Source organism: Eubalaena glacialis, chromosome 2 (assembly GCF_028564815.1).
Source record: "Eubalaena glacialis isolate mEubGla1 chromosome 2, mEubGla1.1.hap2.+ XY, whole genome shotgun sequence".
NCBI classification, from domain to species: domain Eukaryota; kingdom Metazoa; phylum Chordata; class Mammalia; order Artiodactyla; family Balaenidae; genus Eubalaena; species Eubalaena glacialis.
In genome coordinates, this window is record NC_083717.1 from 55,675,980 (window position 1) to 55,689,943 (window position 13,964).

At 56.6% G+C, this 13,964-nt stretch overlaps 5 non-coding genes across 5 annotated transcripts; all 5 read right to left on the reverse strand.

The window, feature by feature from the left end:
* Positions 1-894: 894 nt before the first annotated feature.
* Positions 895-987, reverse strand: LOC133086313 (small nucleolar RNA SNORD116). The gene has a single exon (XR_009700071.1). It is a non-coding gene; the product is annotated as a small nucleolar RNA SNORD116 (small nucleolar RNA).
* A 2,688-nt stretch (positions 988-3,675) lies between these two features.
* LOC133086314 (small nucleolar RNA SNORD116) lies at positions 3,676-3,768 on the reverse strand. The gene has a single exon (XR_009700072.1). It is a non-coding gene; the product is annotated as a small nucleolar RNA SNORD116 (small nucleolar RNA).
* Positions 3,769-6,456: 2,688 nt separating this feature from the next.
* Positions 6,457-6,549, reverse strand: LOC133086315 (small nucleolar RNA SNORD116). Its single transcript, XR_009700073.1, has one exon. It is a non-coding gene; the product is annotated as a small nucleolar RNA SNORD116 (small nucleolar RNA).
* Positions 6,550-9,238: 2,689 nt separating this feature from the next.
* On the reverse strand, positions 9,239-9,331 carry LOC133086316 (small nucleolar RNA SNORD116). Its single transcript, XR_009700074.1, has one exon. It is a non-coding gene; the product is annotated as a small nucleolar RNA SNORD116 (small nucleolar RNA).
* A 2,688-nt stretch (positions 9,332-12,019) lies between these two features.
* On the reverse strand, positions 12,020-12,112 carry LOC133086317 (small nucleolar RNA SNORD116). Its single transcript, XR_009700075.1, has one exon. It is a non-coding gene; the product is annotated as a small nucleolar RNA SNORD116 (small nucleolar RNA).
* Positions 12,113-13,964: the final 1,852 nt, after the last annotated feature.

Sequence of the window (13,964 nt, forward strand, 5' to 3'; positions counted from 1 at the left end):
TGCCTCAGCATGTCCATCTTCTCTACGTCCCGCAAGACACCCGTGTGGAGTCACTCCTCCGGAAATGGGATCGCAACTCTACACAGGTTACCTACCTCACTACATCCTCATGAACTGCCAAAGCCATCCCCTCCATAGGCAGCTGATGCCAGCCCTTCACGAACAAGACACATCCTCGGGAAGCTGAGGCCAGCACCTGCAACCGAATGATGACAGCCCATCCCACGACATTACATAGGACGTGTCCTCATGATACCTTAACTTTCTCTCCAGGCCCCCAGCCACCACACAGGCTTAAATGCAGCACTCGATCCTCAGCCCACTCCACGATGATCCACTTAGCACCAACAGTGTGCCGGCAGCTTCAGCAGAGGAGCTGAAAGGGGCAGCCCCGTGGCCTAGTCCATCGGCCCCCTTCTGCCATCGCTCAACTCCAGCCCACCCCTGCTCACTGCTCCAGCCCCACCGGGCACTCAGGAACCTCACCACACCACACACAACATCACAGAGGGCCTCAGGCCTGGCCTGAGGCTCCAGGCTCCAACCAGGGAAGCTTGCTCACTTTGGCTTCCAGAATCAACCTCCGAAGCGGCATGCACAAAGCGTGATCCTGGCCAAAACACACCTCTCCAAGCTGCAAGCTCACTGGGCCTCCACCAGCACACGCTCCGACTCTGAAGACTAGCAGGAGAGCCTGGCCCCTTGTATTCCCTCAGCGGTCTTTTAGCAGGGACCGGGGATTCATAGATGACCCAGCTTATGGGCAGACACGGTCGACCCTCACACAGGAGTCCCTCCAATGCTGGAGCCCTTAGTGGTGTTTGCATGCCTGTCAGCAGGGGACGTCGGCCCTCACTCCTAACTGTCCCATACCCCCGAGAGAGGAAACGTGCTGGACCTCAGTTTCGATAAGGAGACGGTAGAGCGTTCTCACTCATTTTGTTCAGATTTTCCAAGGAATGCATACAAGGGTGTCATCATCGATCCAAGCACATGCTGGGACGCTGCAGAACACAAACGGGCAGGCCGTGGGGCTCTGCAGAGGAGCCATGACCCGGAAGTACTCCAACAGCATGGGGAATCCACAGTCTTCAGGCCACTCAGCAAGACCAACAATCAATCCACTCTTGCAGCCACTGGGCCCATCTGATGAAAACCTAATATCCAATGGCACATTTTAGTATGGGTGAATGCATACCGTCCTGAGTTATCCACAGCCACGCTCAGCAACGTGCGCCCGCCCCACTTTTTCCAGTTCTCCTTAGGACATCCAGTCATCAGACAACGCGAAGGTCTTCTTGTCTTTGCCGACGGCCAGCCTTGCCCTGCAGCTGCACCTGAGAAGTGGACAGAAATCATGCAGGCTTCTGAATTGCACCACGGTTCAGAGAACATGATTCTTGCGAACACTTACCTTGCCGTGAGCCCAGAACCTGCTTTCCAAGTACCACTATCCATTACCGAAAACTGATTGCGTGTCTCACAGCATGACTGGAGGAAGTTAGGCACGTACATTGGTCGGTGTGTCAGACACTGTATCTGTGTATTCACGTGAGTGGGCGTGTGTGACTGTGACTGCGCACGAGGATGCGCTTGTGGGTTCCTGTGTGTGGCGCTGAATACGCGTCTTGGTCTCTGGGTGTCGCTGTGGCCCTCTGCAGACACCTCCAACAGTAAACGCCACAGTTTATACACAGCACCCTGGTTGGACCCCAAATGAAAGGAGAAAGACCCCTGTCAGCTTCAAGAGGCCGCATGCGAAGTTTAACGCCCAGGGGCTGCTGAAATAGGTCACAGACTCCCGCTCTCCCACAGCCACGCCTTCTGACCAAAGCACAAAGACTGGACGAGACCTGCCTCCCGGCCGTGGGTGTCACATCTACGTGGACCTGGAGACCCTGCCACCTACAAGCACATCTGATGTGCCCTTGGGGTCACTCCCAGCGCTCCCAGAAGCAAGGGAACCTCCCATGGGGGGGCTGACTCCGACCTGCAGTTGCCTACAGGCAAGATGCAGCCCGGCACTACTCAAGGGGCTAACGAACTTCGGCCCAAGTGCCTCTTCTCGCCAACTAGACCATATCACTTTCCGTGACCCCGTGGGAATGCCCACAACGGGAAGTGTTGGGCTTCAGCAACCATGACACAGGTTGGGACCTGACAGCGGAAATTAGGCCACCTTCCCGGCCACGTATCGGCAAGCTTCCAACTGGCAGGTTTCGCGGCCCAGACCACTGAGGAAACGCTCAAACGCTTCACAGCCTCGTCCTAAGTGCCCTCCTGCTGCCTGCAGGGCGACTCAACCCTACTTGAAGCCACAGACATCATGCGAACACGGGGACACTGAACACCAGGGAAGACAGACCGCAAGCCTGTCTGCTTTGATGAGGCCCACGGCACCGCATGCATCCTGGCAATTCTCCACTGCCACAGCGACACTACCGAGGAACTCACAGTGATCAAAGGCACTGTCCCCGAGGACCACAGACAGACTTTCAATGGAAGACCTCTGCCATGCGAGGGGACTTGGAAGCCTGAAAGGGAAAGGTGGTTGGCCACGGCAGGGCACCTGGCAGGGCAACTGTGTCCCCATCTCTTCCCGGCCAATGGACTGCTCCGGATAAAGCTCTGGCTCTTCGAACGGCCTGCAGGCCACATGGGCCGGCCGCGTCATGCCCTCCGGGAGAAACACTATCGCTTTGCACATTCCCAAAAGAAGGAACAAAACGACCAAAGGGCTTGTTCCCATAACTCACCTACCCCCAAGGAGGCCGGCACAGATGCCTCAGCATGTCCATCTTCTCTACGTCCCGCAAGACACCCGTGTGGAGTCACTCCTCCGGAAATGGGATCGCAACTCTACACAGGTTACCTACCTCACTACATCCTCATGAACTGCCAAAGCCATCCCCTCCATAGGCAGCTGATGCCAGCCCTTCACGAACAAGACACATCCTCGGGAAGCTGAGGCCAGCACCTGCAACCCAATGATGACAGCCCATCCCACGACATTACATAGGACGTGTCCTCATGATACCTTAACTTTCTCTCCAGGCCCCCAGCCACCACACAGGCTTAAATGCAGCACTCGATCCTCAGCCCACTCCACGATGATCCACTTAGCACCAACAGTGTGCCGGCAGCTTCAGCAGAGGAGCTGAAAGGGGCAGCCCCGTGGCCTAGTCCATCGGCCCCCTTCTGCCATCGCTCAACTCCAGCCCACCCCTGCTCACTGCTCCAGCCCCACCGGGCACTCAGGAACCTCACCACACCACACACAACATCACAGAGGGCCTCAGGCCTGGCCTGAGGCTCCAGGCTCCAACCAGGGAAGCTTGCTCACTTTGGCTTCCAGAATCAACCTCCGAAGCGGCATGCACAAAGCGTGATCCTGGCCAAAACACACCTCTCCAAGCTGCAAGCTCACTGGGCCTCCACCAGCACACGCTCCGACTCTGAAGACTAGCAGGAGAGCCTGGCCCCTTGTATTCCCTCAGCGGTCTTTTAGCAGGGACCGGGGATTCATAGATGACCCAGCTTATGGGCAGACACGGTCGACCCTCACACAGGAGTCCCTCCAATGCTGGAGCCCTTAGTGGTGTTTGCATGCCTGTCAGCAGGGGACGTCGGCCCTCACTCCTAACTGTCCCATACCCCCGAGAGAGGAAACGTGCTGGACCTCAGTTTCGATAAGGAGACGGTAGAGCGTTCTCACTCATTTTGTTCAGATTTTCCAAGGAATGCATACAAGGGTGTCATCATCGATCCAAGCACATGCTGGGACGCTGCAGAACACAAACGGGCAGGCCGTGGGGCTCTGCAGAGGAGCCATGACCCGGAAGTACTCCAACAGCATGGGGAATCCACAGTCTTCAGGCCACTCAGCAAGACCAACAATCAATCCACTCTTGCAGCCACTGGGCCCATCTGATGAAAACCTAATATCCAATGGCACATTTTAGTATGGGTGAATGCATACCGTCCTGAGTTATCCACAGCCACGCTCAGCAACGTGCGCCCGCCCCACTTTTTCCAGTTCTCCTTAGGACATCCAGTCATCAGACAACGCGAAGGTCTTCTTGTCTTTGCCGACGGCCAGCCTTGCCCTGCAGCTGCACCTGAGAAGTGGACAGAAATCATGCAGGCTTCTGAATTGCACCACGGTTCAGAGAACATGATTCTTGCGAACACTTACCTTGCCGTGAGCCCAGAACCTGCTTTCCAAGTACCACTATCCATTACCGAAAACTGATTGCGTGTCTCACAGCATGACTGGAGGAAGTTAGGCACGTACATTGGTCGGTGTGTCAGACACTGTATCTGTGTATTCACGTGAGTGGGCGTGTGTGACTGTGACTGCGCACGAGGATGCGCTTGTGGGTTCCTGTGTGTGGCGCTGAATACGCGTCTTGGTCTCTGGGTGTCGCTGTGGCCCTCTGCAGACACCTCCAACAGTAAACGCCACAGTTTATACACAGCACCCTGGTTGGACCCCAAATGAAAGGAGAAAGACCCCTGTCAGCTTCAAGAGGCCGCATGCGAAGTTTAACGCCCAGGGGCTGCTGAAATAGGTCACAGACTCCCGCTCTCCCACAGCCACGCCTTCTGACCAAAGCACAAAGACTGGACGAGACCTGCCTCCCGGCCGTGGGTGTCACATCTACGTGGACCTGGAGACCCTGCCACCTACAAGCACATCTGATGTGCCCTTGGGGTCACTCCCAGCGCTCCCAGAAGCAAGGGAACCTCCCATGGGGGGGCTGACTCCGACCTGCAGTTGCCTACAGGCAAGATGCAGCCCGGCACTACTCAAGGGGCTAACGAACTTCGGCCCAAGTGCCTCTTCTCGCCAACTAGACCATATCACTTTCCGTGACCCCGTGGGAATGCCCACAACGGGAAGTGTTGGGCTTCAGCAACCATGACACAGGTTGGGACCTGACAGCGGAAATTAGGCCACCTTCCCGGCCACGTATCGGCAAGCTTCCAACTGGCAGGTTTCGCGGCCCAGACCACTGAGGAAACGCTCAAACGCTTCACAGCCTCGTCCTAAGTGCCCTCCTGCTGCCTGCAGGGCGACTCAACCCTACTTGAAGCCACAGACATCATGCGAACACGGGGACACTGAACACCAGGGAAGACAGACCGCAAGCCTGTCTGCTTTGATGAGGCCCACGGCACCGCATGCATCCTGGCAATTCTCCACTGCCACAGCGACACTACCGAGGAACTCACAGTGATCAAAGGCACTGTCCCCGAGGACCACAGACAGACTTTCAATGGAAGACCTCTGCCATGCGAGGGGACTTGGAAGCCTGAAAGGGAAAGGTGGTTGGCCACGGCAGGGCACCTGGCAGGGCAACTGTGTCCCCATCTCTTCCCGGCCAATGGACTGCTCCGGATAAAGCTCTGGCTCTTCGAACGGCCTGCATGCCACATGGGCCGGCCGCGTCATGCCCTCCGGGAGAAACACTATCGCTTTGCACATTCCCAAAAGAAGGAACAAAACGACCAAAGGGCTTGTTCCCATAACTCACCTACCCCCAAGGAGGCCGGCACAGATGCCTCAGCATGTCCATCTTCTCTACGTCCCGCAAGACACCCGTGTGGAGTCACTCCTCCGGAAATGGGATCGCAACTCTACACAGGTTACCTACCTCACTACATCCTCATGAACTGCCAAAGCCATCCCCTCCATAGGCAGCTGATGCCAGCCCTTCACGAACAAGACACATCCTCGGGAAGCTGAGGCCAGCACCTGCAACCCAATGATGACAGCCCATCCCACGACATTACATAGGACGTGTCCTCATGATAACTTAACTTTCTCTCCAGGCCCCCAGCCACCACACAGGCTTAAATGCAGCACTCGATCCTCAGCCCACTCCACGATGATCCACTTAGCACCAACAGTGTGCCGGCAGCTTCAGCAGAGGAGCTGAAAGGGGCAGCCCCGTGGCCTAGTCCATCGGCCCCCTTCTGCCATCGCTCAACTCCAGCCCACCCCTGCTCACTGCTCCAGCCCCACCGGGCACTCAGGAACCTCACCACACCACACACAACATCACAGAGGGCCTCAGGCCTGGCCTGAGGCTCCAGGCTCCAACCAGGGAAGCTTGCTCACTTTGGCTTCCAGAATCAACCTCCGAAGCGGCATGCACAAAGCGTGATCCTGGCCAAAACACACCTCTCCAAGCTGCAAGCTCACTGGGCCTCCACCAGCACACGCTCCGACTCTGAAGACTAGCAGGAGAGCCTGGCCCCTTGTATTCCCTCAGCGGTCTTTTAGCAGGGACCGGGGATTCATAGATGACCCAGCTTATGGGCAGACACGGTCGACCCTCACACAGGAGTCCCTCCAATGCTGGAGCCCTTAGTGGTGTTTGCATGCCTGTCAGCAGGGGACGTCGGCCCTCACTCCTAACTGTCCCATACCCCCGAGAGAGGAAACGTGCTGGACCTCAGTTTCGATAAGGAGACGGTAGAGCGTTCTCACTCATTTTGTTCAGATTTTCCAAGGAATGCATACAAGGGTGTCATCATCGATCCAAGCACATGCTGGGACGCTGCAGAACACAAACGGGCAGGCCGTGGGGCTCTGCAGAGGAGCCATGACCCGGAAGTACTCCAACAGCATGGGGAATCCACAGTCTTCAGGCCACTCAGCAAGACCAACAATCAATCCACTCTTGCAGCCACTGGGCCCATCTGATGAAAACCTAATATCCAATGGCACATTTTAGTATGGGTGAATGCATACCGTCCTGAGTTATCCACAGCCACGCTCAGCAACGTGCGCCCGCCCCACTTTTTCCAGTTCTCCTTAGGACATCCAGTCATCAGACAACGCGAAGGTCTTCTTGTCTTTGCCGACGGCCAGCCTTGCCCTGCAGCTGCACCTGAGAAGTGGACAGAAATCATGCAGGCTTCTGAATTGCACCACGGTTCAGAGAACATGATTCTTGCGAACACTTACCTTGCCGTGAGCCCAGAACCTGCTTTCCAAGTACCACTATCCATTACCGAAAACTGATTGCGTGTCTCACAGCATGACTGGAGGAAGTTAGGCACGTACATTGGTCGGTGTGTCAGACACTGTATCTGTGTATTCACGTGAGTGGGCGTGTGTGACTGTGACTGCGCACGAGGATGCGCTTGTGGGTTCCTGTGCGTGGTGCTGAATACGCGTCTTGGTCTCTGGGTGTCGCTGTGGCCCTCTGCAGACACCTCCAACAGTAAACGCCACAGTTTATACACAGCACCCTGGTTGGACCCCCAACTGAAAGGAGAAAGACCCCTGTCAGCTTCAAGAGGCCGCATGCGAAGTTTATCGCCCAGGGGCTGCTGAAATAGGTCACAGACTCCCGCTCTCCCACAGCCACGCCTTCTGACCAAAGCACAAAGACTGGACGAGACCTGCCTCCCGGCCGTGGGTGTCACATCTACGTGGACCTGGAGACCCTGCCACCTACAAGCACATCTGATGTGCCCTTGGGGTCACTCCCAGCGCTCCCAGAAGCAAGGGAACCTCCCATGGGGGGGCTGACTCCGACCTGCAGTTGCCTACAGGCAAGATGCAGCCCGGCACTACTCAAGGGGCTAACGAACTTCGGCCCAAGTGCCTCTTCTCGCCAACTAGACCATATCACTTTCCGTGACCCCGTGGGAATGCCCACAACGGGAAGTGTTGGGCTTCAGCAACCATGACACAGGTTGGGACCTGACAGCGGAAATTAGGCCACCTTCCCGGCCACGTATCGGCAAGCTTCCAACTGGCAGGTTTCGCGGCCCAGACCACTGAGGAAACGCTCAAACGCTTCACAGCCTCATCCTAAGTGCCCTCCTGCTGCCTGCAGGGCGACTCAACCCTACTTGAAGCCACAGACATCATGCGAACACGGGGACACTGAACACCAGGGAAGACAGACCGCAAGCCTGTCTGCTTTGATGAGGCCCACGGCACCGCATGCATCCTGGCAATTCTCCACTGCCACAGCGACACTACCGAGGAACTCACAGTGATCAAAGGCACTGTCCCCGAGGACCACAGACAGACTTTCAATGGAAGACCTCTGCCATGCGAGGGGACTTGGAAGCCTGAAAGGGAAAGGTGGTTGGCCACGGCAGGGCACCTGGCAGGGCAACTGTGTCCCCATCTCTTCCCGGCCAATGGACTGCTCCGGATAAAGCTCTGGCTCTTCGAACGGCCTGCATGCCACATGGGCCGGCCGCGTCATGCCCTCCGGGAGAAACACTATCGCTTTGCACATTCCCAAAAGAAGGAACAAAACGACCAAAGGGCTTGTTCCCATAACTCACCTACCCCCAAGGAGGCCGGCACAGATGCCTCAGCATGTCCATCTTCTCTACGTCCCGCAAGACACCCGTGTGGAGTCACTCCTCCGGAAATGGGATCGCAACTCTACACAGGTTACCTACCTCACTACATCCTCATGAACTGCCAAAGCCATCCCCTCCATAGGCAGCTGATGCCAGCCCTTCACGAACAAGACACATCCTCGGGAAGCTGAGGCCAGCACCTGCAACCCAATGATGACAGCCCATCCCACGACATTACATAGGACGTGTCCTCATGATAACTTAACTTTCTCTCCAGGCCCCCAGCCACCACACAGGCTTAAATGCAGCACTCGATCCTCAGCCCACTCCACGATGATCCACTTAGCACCAACAGTGTGCCGGCAGCTTCAGCAGAGGAGCTGAAAGGGGCAGCCCCGTGGCCTAGTCCATCGGCCCCCTTCTGCCATCGCTCAACTCCAGCCCACCCCTGCTCACTGCTCCAGCCCCACCGGGCACTCAGGAACCTCACCACACCACACACAACATCACAGAGGGCCTCAGGCCTGGCCTGAGGCTCCAGGCTCCAACCAGGGAAGCTTGCTCACTTTGGCTTCCAGAATCAACCTCCGAAGCGGCATGCACAAAGCGTGATCCTGGCCAAAACACACCTCTCCAAGCTGCAAGCTCACTGGGCCTCCACCAGCACACGCTCCGACTCTGAAGACTAGCAGGAGAGCCTGGCCCCTTGTATTCCCTCAGCGGTCTTTTAGCAGGGACCGGGGATTCATAGATGACCCAGCTTATGGGCAGACACGGTCGACCCTCACACAGGAGTCCCTCCAATGCTGGAGCCCTTAGTGGTGTTTGCATGCCTGTCAGCAGGGGACGTCGGCCCTCACTCCTAACTGTCCCATACCCCCGAGAGAGGAAACGTGCTGGACCTCAGTTTCGATAAGGAGACGGTAGAGCGTTCTCACTCATTTTGTTCAGATTTTCCAAGGAATGCATACAAGGGTGTCATCATCGATCCAAGCACATGCTGGGACGCTGCAGAACACAAACGGGCAGGCCGTGGGGCTCTGCAGAGGAGCCATGACCCGGAAGTACTCCAACAGCATGGGGAATCCACAGTCTTCAGGCCACTCAGCAAGACCAACAATCAATCCACTCTTGCAGCCACTGGGCCCATCTGATGAAAACCTAATATCCAATGGCACATTTTAGTATGGGTGAATGCATACCGTCCTGAGTTATCCACAGCCACGCTCAGCAACGTGCGCCCGCCCCACTTTTTCCAGTTCTCCTTAGGACATCCAGTCATCAGACAACGCGAAGGTCTTCTTGTCTTTGCCGACGGCCAGCCTTGCCCTGCAGCTGCACCTGAGAAGTGGACAGAAATCATGCAGGCTTCTGAATTGCACCACGGTTCAGAGAACATGATTCTTGCGAACACTTACCTTGCCGTGAGCCCAGAACCTGCTTTCCAAGTACCACTATCCATTACCGAAAACTGATTGCGTGTCTCACAGCATGACTGGAGGAAGTTAGGCACGTACATTGGTCGGTGTGTCAGACACTGTATCTGTGTATTCACGTGAGTGGGCGTGTGTGACTGTGACTGCGCACGAGGATGCGCTTGTGGGTTCCTGTGTGTGGCGCTGAATACGCGTCTTGGTCTCTGGGTGTCGCTGTGGCCCTCTGCAGACACCTCCAACAGTAAACGCCACAGTTTATACACAGCACCCTGGTTGGACCCCAAATGAAAGGAGAAAGACCCCTGTCAGCTTCAAGAGGCCGCATGCGAAGTTTAACGCCCAGGGGCTGCTGAAATAGGTCACAGACTCCCGCTCTCCCACAGCCACGCCTTCTGACCAAAGCACAAAGACTGGACGAGACCTGCCTCCCGGCCGTGGGTGTCACATCTACGTGGACCTGGAGACCCTGCCACCTACAAGCACATCTGATGTGCCCTTGGGGTCACTCCCAGCGCTCCCAGAAGCAAGGGAACCTCCCATGGGGGGGCTGACTCCGACCTGCAGTTGCCTACAGGCAAGATGCAGCCCGGCACTACTCAAGGGGCTAACGAACTTCGGCCCAAGTGCCTCTTCTCGCCAACTAGACCATATCACTTTCCGTGACCCCGTGGGAATGCCCACAACGGGAAGTGTTGGGCTTCAGCAACCATGACACAGGTTGGGACCTGACAGCGGAAATTAGGCCACCTTCCCGGCCACGTATCGGCAAGCTTCCAACTGGCAGGTTTCGCGGCCCAGACCACTGAGGAAACGCTCAAACGCTTCACAGCCTCGTCCTAAGTGCCCTCCTGCTGCCTGCAGGGCGACTCAACCCTACTTGAAGCCACAGACATCATGCGAACACGGGGACACTGAACACCAGGGAAGACAGACCGCAAGCCTGTCTGCTTTGATGAGGCCCACGGCACCGCATGCATCCTGGCAATTCTCCACTGCCACAGCGACACTACCGAGGAACTCACAGTGATCAAAGGCACTGTCCCCGAGGACCACAGACAGACTTTCAATGGAAGACCTCTGCCATGCGAGGGGACTTGGAAGCCTGAAAGGGAAAGGTGGTTGGCCACGGCAGGGCACCTGGCAGGGCAACTGTGTCCCCATCTCTTCCCAGCCAATGGACTGCTCCGGATAAAGCTCTGGCTCTTCGAACGGCCTGCAGGCCACATGGGCCGGCCGCGTCATGCCCTCCGGGAGAAACACTATCGCTTTGCACATTCCCAAAAGAAGGAACAAAACGACCAAAGGGCTTGTTCCCATAACTCACCTACCCCCAAGGAGGCCGGCACAGATGCCTCAGCATGTCCATCTTCTCTACGTCCCGCAAGACACCCGTGTGGAGTCACTCCTCCGGAAATGGGATCGCAACTCTACACAGGTTACCTACCTCACTACATCCTCATGAACTGCCAAAGCCATCCCCTCCATAGGCAGCTGATGCCAGCCCTTCACGAACAAGACACATCCTCGGGAAGCTGAGGCCAGCACCTGCAACCCAATGATGACAGCCCATCCCACGACATTACATAGGACGTGTCCTCATGATACCTTAACTTTCTCTCCAGGCCCCCAGCCACCACACAGGCTTAAATGCAGCACTCGATCCTCAGCCCACTCCACGATGATCCACTTAGCACCAACAGTGTGCCGGCAGCTTCAGCAGAGGAGCTGAAAGGGGCAGCCCCGTGGCCTAGTCCATCGGCCCCCTTCTGCCATCGCTCAACTCCAGCCCACCCCTGCTCACTGCTCCAGCCCCACCGGGCACTCAGGAACCTCACCACACCACACACAACATCACAGAGGGCCTCAGGCCTGGCCTGAGGCTCCAGGCTCCAACCAGGGAAGCTTGCTCACTTTGGCTTCCAGAATCAACCTCTGAAGCGGCATGCACAAAGCGTGATCCTGGCCAAAACACACCTCTCCAAGCTGCAAGCTCACTGGGCCTCCACCAGCACACGCTCCGACTCTGAAGACTAGCAGGAGAGCCTGGCCCCTTGTATTCCCTCAGCGGTCTTTTAGCAGGGACCGGGGATTCATAGATGACCCAGCTTATGGGCAGACACGGTCGACCCTCACACAGGAGTCCCTCCAATGCTGGAGCCCTTAGTGGTGTTTGCATGCCTGTCAGCAGGGGACGTCGGCCCTCACTCCTAACTGTCCCATACCCCCGAGAGAGGAAACGTGCTGGACCTCAGTTTCGATAAGGAGACGGTAGAGCGTTCTCACTCATTTTGTTCAGATTTTCCAAGGAATGCATACAAGGGTGTCATCATCGATCCAAGCACATGCTGGGACGCTGCAGAACACAAACGGGCAGGCCGTGGGGCTCTGCAGAGGAGCCATGACCCGGAAGTACTCCAACAGCATGGGGAATCCACAGTCTTCAGGCCACTCAGCAAGACCAACAATCAATCCACTCTTGCAGCCACTGGGCCCATCTGATGAAAACCTAATATCCAATGGCACATTTTAGTATGGGTGAATGCATACCGTCCTGAGTTATCCACAGCCACGCTCAGCAACGTGCGCCCGCCCCACTTTTTCCAGTTCTCCTTAGGACATCCAGTCATCAGACAACGCGAAGGTCTTCTTGTCTTTGCCGACGGCCAGCCTTGCCCTGCAGCTGCACCTGAGAAGTGGACAGAAATCATGCAGGCTTCTGAATTGCACCACGGTTCAGAGAACATGATTCTTGCGAACACTTACCTTGCCGTGAGCCCAGAACCTGCTTTCCAAGTACCACTATCCATTACCGAAAACTGATTGCGTGTCTCACAGCATGACTGGAGGAAGTTAGGCACGTACATTGGTCGGTGTGTCAGACACTGTATCTGTGTATTCACGTGAGTGGGCGTGTGTGACTGTGACTGCGCACGAGGATGCGCTTGTGGGTTCCTGTGTGTGGCGCTGAATACACGTCTTGGTCTCTGGGTGTCGCTGTGGCCCTCTGCAGACACCTCCAACAGTAAACGCCACAGTTTATACACAGCACCCTGGTTGGACCCCAAATGAAAGGAGAAAGACCCCTGTCAGCTTCAAGAGGCCGCATGCGAAGTTTAACGCCCAGGGGCTGCTGAAATAGGTCACAGACTCCCGCTCTCCCACAGCCACGCCTTCTGACCAAAGCACAAAGACTGGACGAGACCTGCCTCCCGGCCGTGGGTGTCACATCTACGTGGACCTGGAGACCCTGCCACCTACAAGCACATCTGATGTGCCCTTGGGGTCACTCCCAGCGCTCCCAGAAGCAAGGGAACCTCCCATGGGGGGGCTGACTCCGACCTGCAGTTGCCTACAGGCAAGATGCAGCCCGGCACTACTCAAGGGGCTAACGAACTTCGGCCCAAGTGCCTCTTCTCGCCAACTAGACCATATCACTTTCCGTGACCCCGTGGGAATGCCCACAACGGGAAGTGTTGGGCTTCAGCAACCATGACACAGGTTGGGACCTGACAGCGGAAATTAGGCCACCTTCCCGGCCACGTATCGGCAAGCTTCCAACTGGCAGGTTTCGCGGCCCAGACCACTGAGGAAACGCTCAAACGCTTCACAGCCTCGTCCTAAGTGCCCTCCTGCTGCCTGCAGGGCGACTCAACCCTACTTGAAGCCACAGACATCATGCGAACACGGGGACACTGAACACCAGGGAAGACAGACCGCAAGCCTGTCTGCTTTGATGAGGCCCACGGCACCGCATGCATCCTGGCAATTCTCCACTGCCACAGCGACACTACCGAGGAACTCACAGTGATCAAAGGCACTGTCCCCGAGGACCACAGACAGACTTTCAATGGAAGACCTCTGCCATGCGAGGGGACTTGGAAGCCTGAAAGGGAAAGGTGGTTGGCCACGGCAGGGCACCTGGCAGGGCAACTGTGTCCCCATCTCTTCCCGGCCAATGGACTGCTCCGGATAAAGCTCTGGCTCTTCGAACGGCCTGCAGGCCACATGGGCCGGCCGCGTCATGCCCTCCGGGAGAAACACTATCGCTTTGCACATTCCCAAAAGAAGGAACAAAACGACCAAAGGGCTTGTTCCCATAACTCACCTACCCCCAAGGAGGCCGGCACAGATGCCTCAGCATGTCCATCTTCTCTACGTCCCGCAAGACACCCGTGTGGAGTCACTCCT